The sequence below is a fragment of the Peromyscus leucopus genome, chromosome 6 (genome assembly GCF_004664715.2).
Source record: "Peromyscus leucopus breed LL Stock chromosome 6, UCI_PerLeu_2.1, whole genome shotgun sequence".
NCBI lineage: Eukaryota > Metazoa > Chordata > Mammalia > Rodentia > Cricetidae > Peromyscus > Peromyscus leucopus.
This window is the reverse complement of record NC_051068.1, coordinates 11946429-11966742: the sequence shown is the minus strand read 5'-3', so window position 1 is coordinate 11966742 and position 20314 is coordinate 11946429. Positions and strand designations below refer to the sequence as shown.

Here is a 20314-nt window from a genome sequence, read left to right as displayed (position 1 = left end):
ACACACACACACACACACACACGGGGATCAAATACATAAAAGAGAAACCAAGGACTGGAAAGACATCCCGGAGGTTAAGAGCACTGGCTGCTCTTTCAGAGGACCTAAGTTTGATTCCCAGAATCCACATGGCAGCTCACAACTGTCTATAATTCAAGTTCCAGAGGATCCAACTCCCTTTTCTAGATTCTGTGGGCTTTGCTCTCACATGGTACAACAACATAACACTCATACATGTAAAATTAAAGGCAAAAAGTGAAGGGAGAATTTCTGGTTGCGGGAACATGTAGTCCATTTTCCGCCCTATTACAGATTGGTCTTTGATCTGGGCAGATGAAGACACTTTCTGATCTGACCTCACCCCATTTCCAGCCAGGAGGACATTTAAGGTCAAATGGATTAGCTTTTGCTGGGAATCATAGAGCTGTTTAGAATAGAGCCTGTGTCCTAACTGACATAGCCCACAGCTCCACAGAGCTCTCATGCAGCAGCAAATACACAGGAAGGCCCATTCCTCTGCATTGTTTTACTTTGATTGATAGGGAGGGATCATGCGCCACTTACAGTAATCTCTTTAGATTCTATAATAATCCTCGCATTATCCTGTTAAACGGTTGCTGTAGCTCTGTGCTTAATAGATTGAAATCTATTATTCATAATGCCATCTTGCTCTTGCTCAAATAACATTATCCTTATGACTAAATTTTATGGATTCATACTTAATTTCATAGCAGAGAGAGAAGATAAATTATTAGAACAAAGAGTCTGCATTTGTGGATTCAATTGGACAGGTGTATTTTCAAACATTGCTCTGCACCAGGCACTGACCTTGAATTTCAGGGGACTCAGAGGCTACTCATGGCGTGGTTTTTAGTGTCAGAAGATTGGCATTCTGTTGTGAGCTTTGCAGTGTCCAGGACCATCTGGGGCCTGATACAAAGCTGTCCCTAATGAGGGGATAGGTACCATGGAGACAGGAGCTGATTCCGAGGCCAGGCAGTGCTGGGTTTGCATCTTGGTTGTGCTATGTGTTAGCTGTGTTCTTTTGGGCAGGTGACTGTGCTCAAGTCTCTGTGTCCACATCTGAGGATAGAACAGCACTCCCTCCAACAAGTTATTTCAAAGACTTTTTAAAAGAGAGGACAGAAATCATTTCATGCGTTCCTGATCCATACCGGATACAAAACTGTTAGCTAATGTTCACACTTGTTATCATTTGATCCCAATGAAGTCTGCATCTCTAAACATACTGGTGAACAGAGGCAATTATCCAAATACACCCTAAAGAAGAGAAACCTTACCTTTGCATTGGAAGTGCATGCACTTTATTGATTTGATTGCCCACTGGCTAATCAGCTAAGTTTGATTTGGAGCTGGCTTGCCCACAAAGCAATCTCTGGCTTTGATGAAAAAGCCTGAGTTAAGGTGTGGATGGTAGTGGCTTCACCAGGATGTTAGCTTCAGCTTAATTTGGAGCTGTTTGCTTTGTAAGAGGTGTTCTCCAGACATGAGCCTCTTGCCTTTAATTATCAGTGTTTCCTGTTCACCCAAGGATGTTCTCAGCCCCAGGCTTCCTGATTGGTGGTCAATTGCTCTGGTTCTAACTCGCCTTGTTGCCAATACAATGCTGTAGCTTTCATATTAGCCCCTTAGAGAAAGGACTTCAGATAAATGGTACAAAGTTGGAAAGTGTAAAGTATTTTTGGTTGATCTGAAATCATGAAATAATCTCACTAATTCTTTGCCAAATTTCTCTCTTGCTCACTGTTTTTTCTTCTCTATTTTTTTCTTTTTGTAATTCTCTCTCTCTCTCTCTCTCTCTCTCTCTCTCTCTCTCTCTCTCTCTCTCTCTCTCTCTCTCCTGGAAAGAATATTAGACCTTACTATGTCTTCACAATCTGGATAATTTGAAATGAAATGGTCCTTAAGCTGTTTTGTGGTCAGGCCATTAATAATCATTTTGTAAAGTGAGTGATGTATCCCAGGGCATCATTGAATATCAGGGACCCATGAATTGCTGTCAGTTTGAATTTGTATGTGCTTTCTCATCACAAAAATTCTGTGATCGAATTTTTGGATGAAGAAAGAAAAACTTGTGGAAAATTAAAGATTTTATCACATGTTTGTGAGACCATTCCCATGTGTGTAAAATCAGAATAAAAACTCGCACAGTGTTTGAATAATTAACAGCAAGGGCATTATTGGGTGTTTGTGAGGCCATTACTATGTGTGTAAAATCAGAGTAGAGCCCAGCACATTTCTGAATAATTAATACTTGCTATGTCTAAAGCTCTGTTGACAAAGATACCCATTAAAAGGTTTTCTTTCTCGACTCATTTGGGTGCCTGTGTCTCTTTTCCAACTCTGGGTACATGTCTAGACAGAATTTCTTTTAGAAATTTATCAAACGGAAGAAAATTCTGACAGTAAAATAATTGAGAATTTCAAAGGCTGAGAAAAATCTCCAGAGGCCAGTGTTTTGAGTCAGAATGTGAGACCTGTAAATGAATATCATACTATTTTTAAAATATGAGAATCATCAAAACTGCCTAAATCAAACTCAGAGAAGAAGAAAAAATCAATCACTTCTTACTTTTTTATATCAAAAGCATCCCCTCACTTCTGACCTTACAAGAGAGGTCCAGAGACGAAACACTGTACTAGCTGCGGTTTCCATCTTTTAGACCATTTTTTAAATAACCAAGCCAATGCTGCTCTCTTTAGCTTCTGCATGTGTGGCAATGATCACCTCACTAATCCAAGGTCTAAGTGCAAAATGCAGGTGTCTAGATTCCAGCTCACAGGCAGGGTGGACTGCCCTCGCCATTCTGTGTGTTCTCACCCTGCTCCCTCTCTTCCTTTATCCTCTCCCACGGTGGTCCAAGAGTATGATGCACACAAAAGAAAGATACCTGGGTGCATTGGTCCAAAAATACAGTGACTATTGTCTTTGCCTTCCCTGGAGCTCTGGGCTAGGGAGCCGGGCATTCAACCACACAAAGTAAACAGCAACTGGCTGCGTGTAGCCAGCAAAAGTAGTGACAAGCCCACTAAAACAGAGCCAATTCAACAAGATTTACTTCATTATTTCAGATGCTCCCATTCTAGATGAAGCATAAGAAAACTGAAACAAATTTCTTTATAATATTCTTTTTATAACATTCTAAAGCTCTGATCTATTACATCATTTTTTTAACCATTTTTGGAGCTTTGGTAGAATGATGGCAAAAACTGAGATAAATTCAGAAATGAAAAGGGCCAAAGAGATGATCTGTCCATTCATCTCTGAGCTGGAGCAGCTGCTGGGGGAGCCTCACTGGCCTTGTCTCTGTTTACACTGCCTCATAATTTCCTAAAATAAGTCTTTAGATGTTTTAGCAGGCTGCACCTTGCTGTTTGTTTAGGCTTGAAGACTCTCCTTTCTCTCTCTGCTGGATTTCAAACAACATACCGAGTATAGCAACTGAATTATTACATTTTATATCTATATATTCTATGGGCATTTTAAAACTGTCTTGATTTAAAATGGGAAACTTCACACTAGTCATAAGAATTCCTAAGAGATACAAGAATTCAATCTGGTCCACGTAGTAATAGCAATGAAGAAGAAATTGAAACTCTTCCCATTTTTCTTGCAAGAGTTAAAAAACAATTTATGGATTTTCTTTTTAATCCTCACAGAACAAATACAGCCATTTTGCTAACTAAGAAGCTCACCCAGAGACCCAGTGCTGAGTCGGGGTGGGGGAGGGGGAGCCCCAGGCATGAGTGTGATTCTCAGAAGGTTTCATGTCCAGGTTTTGTGGTGCTTGCTCCTTTGATGGTGGCTAAATCCCAGGACCTCTTTGAATCTCAATTCATCTGCCACATATGCAGGAGGAGCAGGGGGCACTAAGTCAGAGATTCCTCTACAGACCACTTAGAGTCATTTACAGACAGCTCAATCTACAGCTCAGATGTCTTCCTCATGATCAACTGCGGTAGCATTTTTTTTTCCGATATTTCATAACTACTTCTTTGTGGCTTCTCTAATTACAAATTTCTTTCTTTCTCTCCTAAGGGAATCAAAGAGTGGTGAGTCCTTTTCTGTATCTTTTCAGGGAGTGCCAACCAAAGCAGTTAGGAAGAGGAGTATCTCTGCTCTAATGCCCTTTTAAAAGGTCTATGTTGGAGACCAGATCTAGGGCGTCAAGCAGAAGAGGAAAGAACCCCGCCCTGCCCTCAGCTCAGACACTCAGAGCTGCAGGAGACATTTCACATCTCAGTCTTGCCTCCCACTCAAACCTGTCCGTTCTGCTTTCTTGCTCTGAAATCACCCACTGGGAGTTCTCTCACCCTTCTTCCTTCAAAAATATTTCTGCTCTTATTTTGCCCTGTTCTTACTTCTCTAGCCAATACGTCCTGTACCTTATTTCGGAAGAAGAAGGAACTTTTCTGTCCAACAGCTGCCATCTATCTTAGCCTTGGTCCAATGCCCACTTGTTCTAAGGAAATGGTTATAATACCCACATACACAATAAAAACACCAAAGAAAACCAGTAGATAAAATGAGCGTGCCCATCTATACATAAAACTGTAACAGAATTTCTGCAGATGAGGGTCAGGTCGAATCTTAAGTTAAAAGGGGAAGGAATTCCTATTCAGTGTGCCGGGTCTGGGTTCATTTGTTAATTGTTGCTGATTCTTCGGTTATAATCCACTTCACTGCCTCTTTCCTTTTCACCTGTGAATGCACTCAAACCCCCATCATCAGAGTGATCCCTTCCATCATCTCTCAAGCTGTGGCTTTGGGCATCTTTCCCTCCCACGTCTCATGGCCATGAGTTTGCTCCTGTTAAGTCCTGAAATATCTTTGACTGTCATTTCCAGGTGGCAAGAAAAAAAAAAATCTCAAGTTCTTTATCCTCCTGGAAGACTCTTCAGGGCTTGACAGTTTGTTTCTCAATCACCTCCATAAAATTCTTTCTTCTCTTGTCATCCATAATTCCGTATTCTCTTGGCATTTATGATTTGAATCTCAAATGTCCTCCAAAGACTTGTGGAATAAAACCTTGGGTGATCTTGGATGGGTTTGGGGGAAGTGTCTGGGTCACAGGAACTTAAACCTCATCAGTGGATTAACCCACTGACAGAGTCATAATCTGATAGCATTACAAGGAGGTGGTGGGAATCAGGAGGGGTGTATGGGAGGAGGTAGTCACTGCAGTGAGCTTTAGATGTGTATGCACTGCCTGCCTCACTGTTTCCTGGAAGCTGTGAGGGGAACAGCTTTCTTCTGAATACCCTTTCCTCACTGTGCTGGGTCCAAGCTAAAGTGATCATGGTTTGAAATCACAAACCAAGAATCACACCACTCCTTTTAAGTTTTTTTTATCTCAAGTATTTTGGCAAAGCCTCAAAAGTGACTAATATGCTTGGTTTTCTTTTCAGGTCTTTAAAGATACACACACACACACACACACACACACACACACACACACACACACACACGACCTCTTTTTCTTCTCTGTTACACAGAGAAAACTTGTCTTGAAATAACCAAAAACAAACAACAATAACAACAGCGAAACAAAAACATAAACAACAACAACAAACCAAACAACAACAATACCCCCAAATATCTATTCTTGTGGGATGCTATCTCAAGCTTTCCCATTCTTGGGGCACCCAAATACTGTGAGTCTGATATGGAATTTGGCACATTCTACCTTATAGTTTGTCATTGCAAATCCCTCAGTGTCACAGAAGGAACTTTGGTTGATGGAGTTAGCATCAAGAACAAGGGATTTAGGAATCTACCAGAATAAAGGAAGGTGTGGCAGGCCACAAGAATATATTATAGAGATTCAACTGTGTATTAAAGCTATATACTTGTGTGAGACCAAAATGAGCCATCTTAGAAATAAGACCAAAATGCTCTCACCCCAAAACTAAAGGCCTAAGACTGCTTCTTTTAGCTACAGGCCATAAGTTACTGGAACAGGCCAGAAGTTACTGAGATTAGTCAGTTCAGATTCCAGAAACAAGGAAGTGTAAAAGTACAGAGCCACAAGATAGTCACGAGGTAACAACTGCTTGACCATAGAATGTCCCAACCCTAGTTTCCATAGCAACTAGGTAATCACCAGATGCCCCCATCTGGGGGCAACCAATGAAAAATGGTGGTGGGCAACTACTTCCTTAGAAGGAAACTGAATTGTGATTTCTGAAATTCCTAGACACAAGCCAATCAGAATTGTACCCGTACTAGCACCCCTAAATGATGTAACCTTGTGACTTTTCCCTTTAAAAACTGAGCTTGCAGACAGGTGGGCGCTTCCTCCAGCCTCCACTGTGTTGGATGTATTGGACAAAGTCCCTGCCTAGGCTTGTATTGATCGCTTTTGGATATCCAGAATTAAACCTTGCTTTTGCATTCCGGCATGCTCGTCTTTGGTGGTCTCTCTGGGGGTCACGATCTGGGCACAACATTTGGACTGACCAAGGGTCTGTCAAAAGGCAAGCCATTTATTATGAATATTTAGTGTTATCCAGCTTTTAATATTTCAGCTGTCTGCTGCTTTTGGTTAAACAGAATGAAGATGATTATTCAACATAAAAAGTACTGCTGACACAGGCTTTGTGAATACACATGGTGCTGTTATAACAGTGACTGCTTTTGATTTATTGCCCACTGTACCTGCATATATGTTTCATGTGTCACTTTGTTAAACTTCCCGACAAAGCTGCAAGGTCTGAACTGTGAGGATCCATTTAATAGGTGTAGAAACTGATGCTTGAAAGACCATATGACTTGCTCACGGTGGCATGGCTCACCAGGGATGAGTGCAGTAGTCATAATGTTGTCAGACCTTGAGTCATACGCTAGGAACTGGTTGGCCAGTAAGGAAAATCTTAGCTGGAGAAAGTTTCATGGACAGTAAAGAATTACCTTAGCTTTGTGAACTGGGAATACATAGTTCATCCCTAAATAGTTTACCCAACATTCAGGAGTCTCCAAATCCAATCTTCATCACAGCAAAATAAACAAACAAATAAGTAAGTAAATGAAAAGGATTTTCAAAAGGTTGGGACTGGGAGATGGCTCAGTATGTTTGTGCTTCTATGCTAGTGTGAGGACTTGAGTTTTAAGCACAGAATTCACATAAAAAGTGGGTGTGCACCTGGTATCCTTCTCCTGGGGAAGAAGGGACAAGAGAATTTCTGGACTTCCCTTGCTAGCTAGTATGGTCTAATGGGTAAGGTTCAGTGAGAAACACTTTCTCAAAAATTATGGTGGAGAATGATTAAGGAAGTCAGTAGAAGTCAAACTCTGACTTCTGTGTGCACAAGCATATACATTTGCACATACCTTCATGTACATGTACACACACAAATGAACATGTAGACTTGCACACAATAACACATGAAATAAAAAAAAAATAAGACCAAGTCAATGAAGCAAATGAAATATCCTGTATAAAGATTTTGACTCTCATTGTCATGAAACCTCTCAGTTGTAGAGTCAACCTGAGCAGCAGGTGGCAGCTGTCTGTTCCAATTGTCTTCTAGTGAGCCACCTTCTGGTCAGTGAATCCATCATTAGTAGTACGTCTCTTTTCATTATTAATGTACCATCTTTAAGAACTTCCATTTAAAATGATAAGGATCTGGGTTTACTCATATGCTCCTATCAGCCTTGTGAAGTCCTCCATAGACAGCTCCTATCCATAAAGGAGTCATTTTCAGAAAGCAGGAACCCATGCCCTTTGCATAACACCAATATACTTTTGGATCATAGACAGTATGTTTTCCTGAGTAGTAATCAACTCAAATTTGTAAGAAACTTCATGGAACAGGCTGGTCTTGAATTTCCTATGGAGCTGAGGATGACATGGATTTCTGATCCTCCTGCCTCCACTTCCCGAGTGCTGGGATCACAGTGGTTTTGTGTGATGCTGAGGATGTACTCTAATATGCTGCGTACACACGCTACCAATGAGTTGAAGTTATACTGATTTCACAGAAGTCCTGTGAAGTTGCGTTCTTTACTTTTAAGGAGAAACAAAATTACATGTGCTGTTACTGACAGAGATCCAATACTGGCAGTTGAAAAATGGAGTTAAACTGATTTTCAGTAGCTTACTTGTTCTTCCATCAGAAAAGAATGGAAGAAATTGCCATTTCTGGTAATTGTTGATTCTAATAAGAAAAATGTTTTTCTCTTTAAACATGAATGATTGTGAATGTTCTCAATTTCACTTCCTTTCAATCCCCATCCTACAACAGCAAGTGATGAATGGGCATGGTACTTCAACAGCAGTAGCCATTCCAAGATTTGTTTGGTAAATACTTCAGATATGAATCCTTATTACATCTTAACTGGAATTACTCATAGCCATATTCTCTGAAGGTCATTGGTTTACAGATATAGATATTTGGAATATCTCTGTGACAGAGATTAAGTGTGCAAAGTTGGGATCAAGATTAGATAACCTGAGTTTGAATCATTGTTAACTGTTCTATTTTAGCCAAGTTGCAGAACCTCTTCGTGCCTCAAACTCATCCTGTGAAAACTAAAAAACAATCCTACTTATGGTTTTGTCATCAAGGTGCAATGAGATAATCATGTAGAGAGCTTTGTCTAGCTCCTGCTACAGAAACCAGTAGTCAAAAGAGCTATTATTAAGTAGAAGCATTTTCGTTAAAGTAATTTGACTGTTTTATATTGATTTTCAGTGATTGCTGCCCTTTTTTCTCTGCTTGCCCTCATTTATCCTGAAGGTTATATTTTTGAAAAACCAATTTGAACAGTTCCATGGTACTATTAGTACCTTTGAGGCTGGGGTGAGATGGCTCAGCATTTAAGTGCTTGCTACTCAGTTATGAGTACCTGCAAGGGCATAGGCCGGTAATCTCAGCACCAGGGAGGGGGCGCCAGGAGACTCTCAGGAGCTCTCTGGTCAGCCAGGCAAGTGCAACTGGGTGCTCAAAATGAATGCAGAGATCAGTTGATTACGGGGAGCCTTTCCCCATTGGATACATCTGTAATACAACTCTCTCAATACAACAACTAAAGCTCGGGGAAGATCAAGGAAGAGGAGATGGAAAGATTGGAAGTGCTAAAGGGCCAGGACGTCCTGGCAATATTGTGTCTCCGAGAAATGACAGTATTGCTATATCCATGATACCTCAAGAATATGGCTGCCTAGACAAGACCTGAACAATGACAACACCAACAGACATGCCAGCATGGAATGGGGAAATCTCATGGGGCCCCCCTCCCAAAGAACACACACAACTGATGACTGCTGAGAGAGGGAGAATTGATCTCCCCTATGGACGGGCCCCCAATTGGTTGTCTAATACCAAGTAGTCAGCCCTGAAATCATATATACCCAAGCTACACTAAACAGACTCAACAAGTTGTAGTTATATAGCTATGCATATATATATATATATATATATATATATATATATATATATATATATATAATATTAACAAAGAAAAAGATCACCAATTTGAGGAGTAAGGGGGCACATGGGAAAGGTTTAAGGGAAGAAAGGAAAGGAAAGTGATACAATTATATTTTAATTAAAATAAAAAAATAAAATATATAATAAAAAATAAGGTGGAGTGTGACTGAACAAGAAACCCAACACTGTCTGGACTCCACGTGTACATGTATACTCACAAACACACATCACAGAGAGAGAGAGACAGACAGACAGACAGACATACCGACAGACAGACAGAAAGACAGAGAAAGAAAAAGAGAAAGTGGGACAAAGGGAGGGGGGAAGAGAGACAGAGACAGAGAGAGAGAGAGAGAGAGAGAGAGAGAGAGAGAGAGAGAGAGAGAGAAGAGTTGAAACTGACCAGAGAGTACTTAGTGATGGATGGCATTCCTATTCTGAGCCAAAGATTTTTGTCTCTCGTTCTCTCATTCCCATCTTTCTTTGCATTCAAGCTGTTTGCCCCCATCTCTGGCTGTTTTTAGCAGGCAGTTCAAAAAGTCCATGTTTTCTGGGATCTATTTCATCTTTCAAAAAGCCTTTCATCAAGCTAGATATGGCAGCATGATCTGAAATCGGGAAGTAGAGTTAGGGGGAGCAAGAGTTCAAGGTCATCTTCAGCTACATAACCAGTTTAAATCCAGCCTGGGCTGTGTGAGACCCTGTTTCAGATAGACAACACACACACACACACACACACACACACACACACACACACACACACACACTTTAATCCAAGACCAGTCTCAAACTCTTATTTTACTTTCCAACATGATGCCAAATGCCTACATAGATAGGTAGGGCAGCAAAAGAAGCCTGTTTCTTCCTTCACGTTTTTTGTGCCTATCATAAATCTTCAGTGAGTTTAAATGGAGAACATTTTAGAAGTTCAAGTTTCATGTGAATTCCACCATAATGCTTTATCGACACTGATTTATGTGAATTAGTGCAGTGTCATGTTAGGGACAGGGTGACAAGCAGAGACAAAGTCCACTGTTGCGGGGTGCTAGGCTCCCTTGGGGGAAGGGGTGAGAAGGTGCAGGCACAGACAGTCACCAGGATAACACTGAACAGGGCAGTCTTTTCTGCTTCTCTTTATGGGAGCTCCACCAGTGAGAAGGTCTTGGGTCCTATTATGTCTGTGAAACAAAGATGACATCTAATGCTGACCCACTTGGCCAAGAAGGACGCACTCCAAATAGCACCCCTAGGGCAGTCAGAAGTGACTGTGGTGTGGACTCACAAATCCAGCCAACTACTGAGATTCTCAGTGCAGAGCTTCCAAGGCCATTGTTTTTGAATATAAATTATAATCATTTCATGATAAGAAAGGGTTTGATTTTCTATAATTAGAAGAAAAAGGAAAACAAAGAATAATTATTATATTTACTTGAATTAGAACAGCTACAAAAATATTTTCTAGGTATAGAAATAGCTGTGCTCTGCCTTCTGAGTGCTACCTGGTCTGGGAGATGTTAGAGTCAGTCCTGCGCTTAGAGTCAACTGACTTGGGGAAAACAAGAGAAGAAGGAAGCATCTAGCTGGGTGTGATGGCACACATTCAATCCCAGCACTCAGGAGGCAGAGGCAGGTGGACCTCTGTGAGTTCCAGTTCTAAGAGAGCCAAGGCTGCACAGAGTAACCCTGTCTTAAAAAACCAAAGAGAAGAACAGAGTGAGTATAGTGTCCTCGACACTCAAGGTTATGGGAACTACCAGGCAAACGAAATTAATACATGATTAGTATTTTATCCAAAAACAGGTTTCCGGTCTGAGTTATCTTAGAGACTGGTGGCAGAAGACTCTCTCTCTCTCTCTCTCTCTCTCTCTCTCTCTCTCTCTCTCTCTCTCTCTCTCCATCTTTCACATGCTCATTTTCCTTACATAATTGTTTTTCAAAAGACAAGAGGAGAAAGATGGACAAACAACTTGATGAAAGGAAAAATTGTGAACTCTGTTACCAAACAAATCACTATTTGCCTCCCTTTTTTTGGAGCTGAGGACCGAACCCAGGGCTTTGCCCTTCCTAGTCAAGCGCTCTACCACTGAGCTAAATCACAACCCTGCCTCCCATTTTTTTTTGTTCCTTCTCAGAATAGTGTTCAGGGTGGGGATGCTGTTAAATTCATCATTCTTCACATTTACCACTTAAAATGTACCTATAAAATTGGCTACTTCATGAAGCATTGGGGGTTTGCTTAGCAGGTGGAGAGGGGAGAGAGAGAGAGAGAGAGAGAGAGAGAGAGAGAGAGAGAGAGAGAGAGAGAGAGAGAGAGAGAGAGAGAGAATAGATTTTAATGCACAGAAAAGCAGATTGACAACATCAGCTGCTTCTCCTTATGTCCTGGAGCTCCTGGCCTGGTCCTTTTGGGATATCATGGCTCAAGTCTGTAGATCGATTGCATATCATGTGTGTGCTTGCTGAGCTACAAGAAGAAAGTGTGTTCAACAACCATCAAGGGTCCCTTGCAATGCTTCAGAGTCTTAGGTACAGGTGACTGCAGCTTGAACCACAATAGCATTACAAACACACCATGCATCTTGGGCAGAATGATTGATTTTTCTGAGTCTCTTTTCTTCAAGTGCAAGAAAGGGGGATTTTAGGGTTGAGCTGAACGTAAGTGCGCAGTGGCTGTACATTCCCTCAGGATGGCTGGTATGCCGGTGACTGTTGGCCGATACAATGTGCTATTGATGTGTGTGACATGGTGTGTGTTTGAAAGGTCTTATTAGCAAGTGGTTTTATAACAATGAATGATTCTGCATGGGTTTTGCTCCTTGGTCCACCCTGGAAATGGCACAGCTTAATAACTCAGGTTCCAAAGGCAGAAGTGATACGTTCATAGTTAAGCTAAGCAGTGTGGCCCCTGTTTGGAGACGGGGGAACTGGTGAGAGACTCAGGCTCTAGAGTTCTCAGTGTGCTTTATCTTCAGTTTTGTGTCCATAACTGGGGGTGATGAAAACTAACTCACAGCTGGAAGAGTGGTGAGAAATAAACAAGAGGTATCAATGTGCCATCTACAAAGCAATGTAAGGATGGATGAGAGGGTATCTATGCGCCATCCACACAGCACAGGAAGACTCTAGCTCACCAACTATGAAGAGGCTCTCACAGCCAACCTCTTAAAGACGTTTTAAAGATTTATTTAATCTCTCTCTCTCTCTCTCTCTCTCTCTCTCTCTCTCTCTGTGTGTGTGTGTGTTGTGTGTGTGTGTGTGTGTGTGTGTGTGTGCTTGCATGTGCAGGCGTGGAGAAGACATCAGGTCTCAGAGAGCTGGGGTTAAATGTATTTAAAGAAAACCTGGTTAGCTCACTCTTGCACAGGAAATCCTCTTGGCTGCTAGGCCATCTCTTCAGCCCCATAGCCAGCCTCTTGGAGGAAAATCTGAAGCCATCCCGTGCCCTTATTGGCCCTTGGTCAAATGGCCTCACTCTTTCCCTGTGGGGATTTTTTTTTTGAAGGAGCAGTCTGCCTCCACACCACTACCTGCTCCATGCTCCAGTGTCATTCCAGCTGTAGTTGGGCTTTTAACTGTTTTGTGGAAAATCGTCCCCAGCTCTGTTACTGAATCAATAAAACCCCCAATTTCAAATTCCAAAGCCCTTCTCTTGGAAGTCTGTAGCCTTTGACAGGACAGCCAACCCTTGCCATCACAAGGAAAGACACCTGTGGGCTGCATTGGCCAGCCTCTGTACATGTAACTTTTTTTAAACTTAACACAAAGCTGTCTGTGGCTGATAGGACCCCATTTTGCACAGGAGGAAACTGAGGTGCAGAGATGCCAGTTGACATAATCAATGTCTTGAATTGATTATGTGACTAAAGGAATCTGGACCCTGCTCAAGCTAAGGCTCCTCGAGGAGTTTGGCCAATCTCTCTGTTTCTGTCTGTAACTTTCCTTTCTGTATGAAAATGTCCAGTGCACTGTGGACCTACTTCATAGTATTATCTCTTTCTTAACTACCATGTCCTGATGCACCCGTGAATACCCTAAAATCCCTGGGCACCTTCTTTCTGGTAATGCTTCAGTGGGAAAAGTCATTTTAACAAATGAAGTTTGAACTTTTGCCTTGGACTGATAAAGTCTCAAGTGTTGAAGTGAGACCATGAAAACATGAACTCTCTTCTGGCTCAATTACCAATACAATACTGACCTTCTTAAGTCAAGAGTTTCCTTGGGGTTAATTGTTTGAGTTTTTGTTGTTTTTTATTTTTTATAGTAGGACGAGGGTAAGAAAAATAGCCAGAAGAGACCAAAAGGTGTTTATTTTTCTTTAAAGTTGCATTGTAGACATGTTTGGTGCTTTGAGTAATGAGAAACAAAGCCTAAGCACAATGTGGGGAGAATGATGTAGAGTCCAGGTAAGGCGGTGCAGAGGGGTGCGTAGGATCCCAGCCAGCAGATGAGAGGCCAGACACAGAAGGGGCTGTTGATTTCCTGGGATCTTATTTAACAGACGATTTCCTTTGAAAACAGCTTGCTTTTGTGCATTCTTAGACTTGCTGTTGGTTTGCCTGCGTTAAAGAACAGGGAGCATGCGAGGATGAACATGCAGGTGGCTTAATACAGGCAAGCCTCGTGTCCCTGCTGTTCCCTCTCGCTCCAAGTTCAAATTGTCACTCTTCTCTTTCTTAGGGCCAACAGTTAATTCCTTGGTTACATTTGCATGCTCAGTGTGCAAGGGGCTGAGGCTGCCCTCGAATAATGCACACAGTTTGGATGCAGTGTTTTGAAGGAGAGAGCACTGAAATAGAGGACTACTTGACAGAATTAAATGACGAAGTTTACTAAGGAAAGTCATTAAGTACTGGTTATTTGAGAAGTGTCTTTTATCAGACACTTCAACTTATGTTGTCTGAAATTCTGCAATACAATCCTAATTAACAGACGATAAATTATTTGTTCAAAGACACACATTATATTGATCTAGGGACAAAATCAACTTTCCATTAGTCTGTCATTTTATAAAATGTAATTTTCTATCTTTGATGCATAAGTAGAAAAAGGAAACAGACATTTATATATAAGCAAGTGATAAATTAGGTACCAAAAGATGGATGGTGCAGAGAGAGTTGGAAAACTGTAGAGAGCCCTGCTAGCTACAGGGCAAAGATTGGACAAAGGTTCAGTATTGCCCAAAAGGGCCACTGTCAACAGGGTAGATTCAAAGAGATCAAACTGAGAAGGAGTGGAACCCTTTCCTAGATGTTTGAAGTCTATGAAGATAAGCAAGAGAGGCATGAGTATACACAGACATGTTTGATGGGGTGGGGAGAAGAGGGGTGTGTGTGTGAGGTGGGGAGAAGAGGCGGGGGAAATGTGGAGGATGAGGAGAAGGGAGGAATGTATGTCAGGGTGGGGAAAAGGGGGAAATGTGGATTAGGCTTGAAATTTGTCTGAACACAAGGAATTAGAGGTTCTGGACACCCAGTCTGTGAGACTTTATTTGGATTAAGTGAGAACCCCAGTCTGTGGTCATGGAAGGTTTATCACCAGGGCCGCACTTTAAAACTATTTGGGAAGACTATGAAGAAAAGAATGGAATTGTTTTTCTAAAAATTTATATGTGATAGATCTCTTTTGGAAATCTCTACATCGTAATCAAAAGATTCTGATTCAATATTGGATGCATGAATGATTTTTTTTTAATTCTCCAAATAATTCTTGAACGTATCACTTAACAACTGTGATTTGAAAAATATCAAATGAGGGGAGGAGTTTAGTTACTGGGGCATGAGAGCAAGGACATTGTTTGTATGGGGAGGAAAAGGCAGACGACCAAAGATAATTTGAGAGAAGAATTAATTCAGAGACTTCAGGGCAATCAGGTCTGTGGTTGAAAGAGGGCTTAGAGACAACTGTTGGCTTCAAAGTCTAGGACTTCAGTGGATAAGGCATAGAAACAAGAGGTAGGGTGGACTTCTCAGGTCTTAACAAGAGTTGGTTTAGCCAGCTGTGTTTTGAGGTCTAAAGGTGGCCGCTGTAACCAGGTCACATCTGGAGATGGTTTGGGAGTCAGTGGTAGGTGAAGAGAGAATGAAAATCAGGAGGGAGAGAGCACAGTAGAGAGAGTGGGTGGAGATTACAATTTCACATCTTTTCTATGAAAGGAAGTTAGTCCGGCTCTTGTGTTCCATAACCTTGAACCCTCTCAAGCCTGAGGTCTGTCATCATTAACCTCCTCCTGCTTTTCTCATGCCCTCCCACTCCACATTTAGTTCATTGCCAGCTCTGTGCTGTGAAGGCCTCACCCCAGTTCTGGCCCCTCTGCCGCCTCGCACCCAGACTGAAGCTCAGCCCTTCAGCTGGCACCCATAGTCTTCTCATTTGGACTCCACAGCAGTGGACATTCCCTTGCCCATCACAAACATCAGGTCCCTGCTCAGTACCTTGCGTGGCTTCCCTTCACAATTCGAATAATGGAACCTGTGAGGTTCTTTCTGGCCTGGCTCTCCTGTATTCTCCCTCCCTTCACTCACTCACAAGCTTGGTCCCTGCCTTTGAACCACACAGCCCTCTGCCAAGGCTCAGTCTCTGCTTTCTCTCCACCACTGACTTCCTTTTCTTCTGTTCGTTTATTGACTTTATTGTTTTTTACTGTAATAGAAGCTTCATACATACAAGAAACTCTGTTTTCCCATCTCTGTTATATCTGTCTTCTCTGTCTCAGTCTGCTGCTTCTGTTACACACACACACACACACACACACACACACACACACACACACACCACACGCACGCACTATGCATGCACACACGCACAGAGAGAGTCAGAGACAGAGACCTATTGGTGAATGTCTCCCCAACCCCTCCCACTTTCTTGCTTGTTCTTTCTTTTCACTTTTACACGTTTCTATTATCTAGCATCTTTGTTTTCAGAGAGGCTTTCTCTGACATCTTAACTATATTAACGTCTCCAATTAGAATCCCTCTGATTGTTTCTCCACGTGTAATCGCGTGCCCTCTGAGTGCTTCCCCATGTGTGTTTGCTGTGTCTGCTCCATGGCTATAAACGCCAGCACGGTAGGGGAAATGTCTTCCTAGCAGTCCCAGGGATTGTCCATCGTCTAGTCCGTAGTGGAGATGGACAAGAGATGCTGAAGAAGTGAAATGAATGAGGCCTATAAACTGAAGCTTAACAGGATGGAGAACAGATTAAAAAATAGTGTGGGCATCTGGGCACATTCACAGTCTGACAGGAAATTCTCCTTTTAGTAGCCACACTCAACAGCATCGTGTGTCTGAAATCAAAATTACACACAAGACAGCTTCTCAACGAGTGGACAAATCAGAGCACATCTCTTTCCTCATATCAGACTTCGTCAGTTTCAGCTCCGCAGAGTCTAAATCCGCTCGCTGGAGAAGCAGAGCTGGGGGACAGAGAAGTGGGTTGTGATGGACTTCCTCTGGAGAGTTTGCTGTGCACCGGGGTAGAGTTATTTGTTCTACCTTCAAGATGTTTCCTCAGTTTTAGTAATGAGTTACCTCAGCTTTCTCTCCTTGCGATGCACTTTCTCTCAACAGCTCTTTTGATTCATTCCAGCAGAGAAGTGGCTCCTCTTCGGCTCTATTTTTACATCTTAAAAGCAAATAGTTACCTTGAGTTGTCTAAACAGCCTCACAGACTGTTCCCCAGCAGCACACAGGATCAAATAAATCACTGGGAAGCAGAGTTAAACCGATCATCAGTCATTCTCACAGGGAGGGAGGAAATACACTAATCCTTTTAGAATTTTGCCTCAAAATTTTCCCTTTCAGATTACAGTTCTTTTGCTTCTTCTGATTGCTTCATTTGGAATGTATCAGGAGATTAAAATCATGCAAAGGCCAGAAGCGCAGTCCCTCAGGAAGTCTGACTGATTTGGTTCTGACACATTCTGAGGGGAGGGTGGGAGTGGGTGTGGGAGGTGGTGCATCTGTGCGTGGAGGCCAGACAACCTCTTGTGGCATTCCTCAAAACCTTGGTTTTTGAGACAAGTTGTCATTTTTACCTGGAACTCACTGAGTAGGCCTGGCTGTCTGGTCAGGTAGTCTCTGCCTTTCTCCATCTCCCTGGGGCTGGAACAGCAAAAACACAACTCTATCCAGCTTGTTTTTACGTAGGTCCTCATGCTTGTGGGGGCCCCACTTTCCCAGCAGAGCTGCCTCCCCAGCCCCGATTCTGACGGTTCTTCATGGGACGTTTTTAGGTGCCTATTGGACGCCAGCTCAGAATACTCAAGTACGACCTCTTAAGTAATCACTCTCCTATGAACTACCTTTCTGTGACTTGTCCAGAGGGAGTCCCTCATGGGATGCAAAGCAAGAGTCCACATTTGCACTTGAATTGCTACTTTTAACTTCCTAGGAGTTTTACTATGAAAGACACTTCCAGTGTAAGAGTTTGGCAGGCACTTGGCCTTTCTCAGCTTTTCAGGGAAAAACTGAATGAAAGGAGGAAGGAAACGTTCTGATCTACATCTCCAAACTCATTGAAATTCCCAGACACACAGAGTTGAAGGGTTCATTTTGAAAATGTTTCAAATCCAGCCCTCTTTCTGAAAGGATCATATTTAGGGAGCGGAGAGATGCTCAACAGTTAAAAGCACATACAGAGCACCCAGGCTTGGTCCCAGCACACACATCAGGCAGCTCACAATCATTGGGACCGCCAGCTCCAGGGGACCTGATGCTTCTGGACCCCTAGCCACACAGACCCACTAACATACACAATAAAAAAGAAGCTGGCATGGATGGATTTTGCAAATGATTCCCAATCACTGGGAAGCTTGGGAGTCTTGTCATCGAGGAACAAGCAGGCACCATCAGACATTGCAAACTTCTCTTTCCCCCTCCTCCAGAAGAGCACTGTTTACTCCACAGCATGAAGTGGGGATTCTGTGGAATTAAGATTTATGTGGTTTGTAGAATCCCAAATCCCTGGCTGCATTCGTGGCCTGGTAAATACAGATAAAACATTTATCTATTTTCTCTATAGCTTTACCTCAGGGAAGAAGGTGAAGAGGAATGAGTATATTGATCATGCTATTTTTAAAGACATCTTAAAGTAATATATATATATATATATATATGTATACATGTATATATATTTTAATGCAATTCTCTTCACCTAGGAGTTTATAAAAACACTGTTCCAGCTCTCAATAAATTTAGAGCTTAATTACTGGATTAAAAATTACACTTTAGGCATTGCACAGTGATGGCTCAGTGGGTATTTGCCATTCAAGCATGAGGATCTGAATTCAGATGTGTTTGTAACAGCATACCCCACTGTGACCCAAGAGACAGAGACAGGAGAATCTCCAGAAACCACCAGGCCAGCAAGTCTGGCTCAGGCAGCAGTAAACAACAAGACACCTTGTCTCCAGGGAGATGGAAGGCAAGGACCAACACCCAAGGCACTCCTCAGTCTCCTCAAGTATGTGGTTGCATGTGTGTCTCTGCAGTTACAGACGTGAACACACACACAAAGATAAAGAGAAAAAAGTATACTTTAACTTTTTAGTTACACATTTTACTACGAGCTTAGCTAATCCTCTCACCCCATTTTACCAAAGAGGACACAAACAGAAAATGAGCTGCCAGGTCCAAAACCTTTTAAGGTTTTGCTTCCCACTCAAGGTGTCAGGAAATCTGCATATGGGTTCATCTGACATCTCCCTATTTTGTATACATGCTAGCCAATCTAAACCATAGTCTACCTGCCTGGCATTACAACCATCTTCTATACTGATGTGTTCCCTCTCCTCCTCCTCCACTGAAATTCTCATCCAAGCTCCACTGTTGCCTTGGCTTTGATGAGGAAGGGGCTAAGGTGTTTGCTGTGTGAACTGTCAGCCTTAAAGTCGGCTTTAAAGGCAAGATCTCACCACATGCTTTACAGAGATAAGGGTAGCCAGCAACCACGGACCAACAGCAAGGAAGAAGGGAGAAGAGCCAGCCTGGGAGATGCATTTGCCATGGTCTGGGAATGGAAATAGAGGAGACAAGAAGACAAGCAGATACGAGGTTGCAGGTTCAGGCTCATTCATGTCAATATGTCACTCAGGAATCTATTGCTGAAGTGTGGGATTCATCTGTCCTTAAGTCCAACCAGACACAGAGACATCAAGTGTAGACTAATAATCATGGATTCATTCAAGAAACATGTAAGTGCTGCCCAGAATGCTGCCAGGTCCTGCTGACTGGCTGGGGAAGGAAGGGGATTCTGGAACCAAAGCCCACAGCATGGTGTCATAGGGCCAGGTTGGAAATACATAAAGGATATTCTAGGAATGAAAAAGACCACCTTGTAAAGAGCTTTTAAAAATCAGCCCGTAAGAGTCCATGAATTTTTTACAACAATGGTGTATCCATACTTTGGGATTATACAGTTGGAACTGGTGGTTGTTACAAAGGTGGGTTTGAGCAACACTAAAGGAAACATCCCCAAAGCATTAGCTTTAAATGAAGCTTCAGAGTCTCAGAATTTAATGTCATGATATGGGAAAGTGGTCATGCTGACTAGAAAAGGGGAGTGTTTACCTCTCTCTGCTGGAGCTCAGCATTGTAGAGTTTCTCAATGGTTTAAATAAAACACCCTTGCTAAACCTGGCAGAACTGGTGAGGCCACCTGCCAACTGCATGTGTGTTGTACCCTGACCTCACTTGGTGCGATGGATGACATCATGCCATGTGACAGCATGTTGTGTCATCCATTATGTTTCCATGAGGACATTTTCTTAGGGAGCCAGCCACTGCTGCCACAGACAGAGCAAAGACACCAGAAGCACCGAAGCCAGAGCCCAGGGTGCGTGGCTGAAGTTCTGTCTCAGGTA

General features: G+C 42.4%; 1 protein-coding gene and 1 long non-coding RNA gene across 2 annotated transcripts in view; one reads left to right on the top strand and one right to left on the bottom strand.

Annotated features, from left to right (window-relative positions):
• Positions 1-20314, bottom strand: part of Kcnmb2 (potassium calcium-activated channel subfamily M regulatory beta subunit 2) — a 294634-nt gene that overhangs the window by 267606 nt on the left and 6714 nt on the right. The window lies entirely within an intron of this gene.
• Positions 1-20314, top strand: part of LOC119088149 — a 32487-nt gene that overhangs the window by 11238 nt on the left and 935 nt on the right. The gene's annotated exons all lie outside the window — the stretch shown is intronic.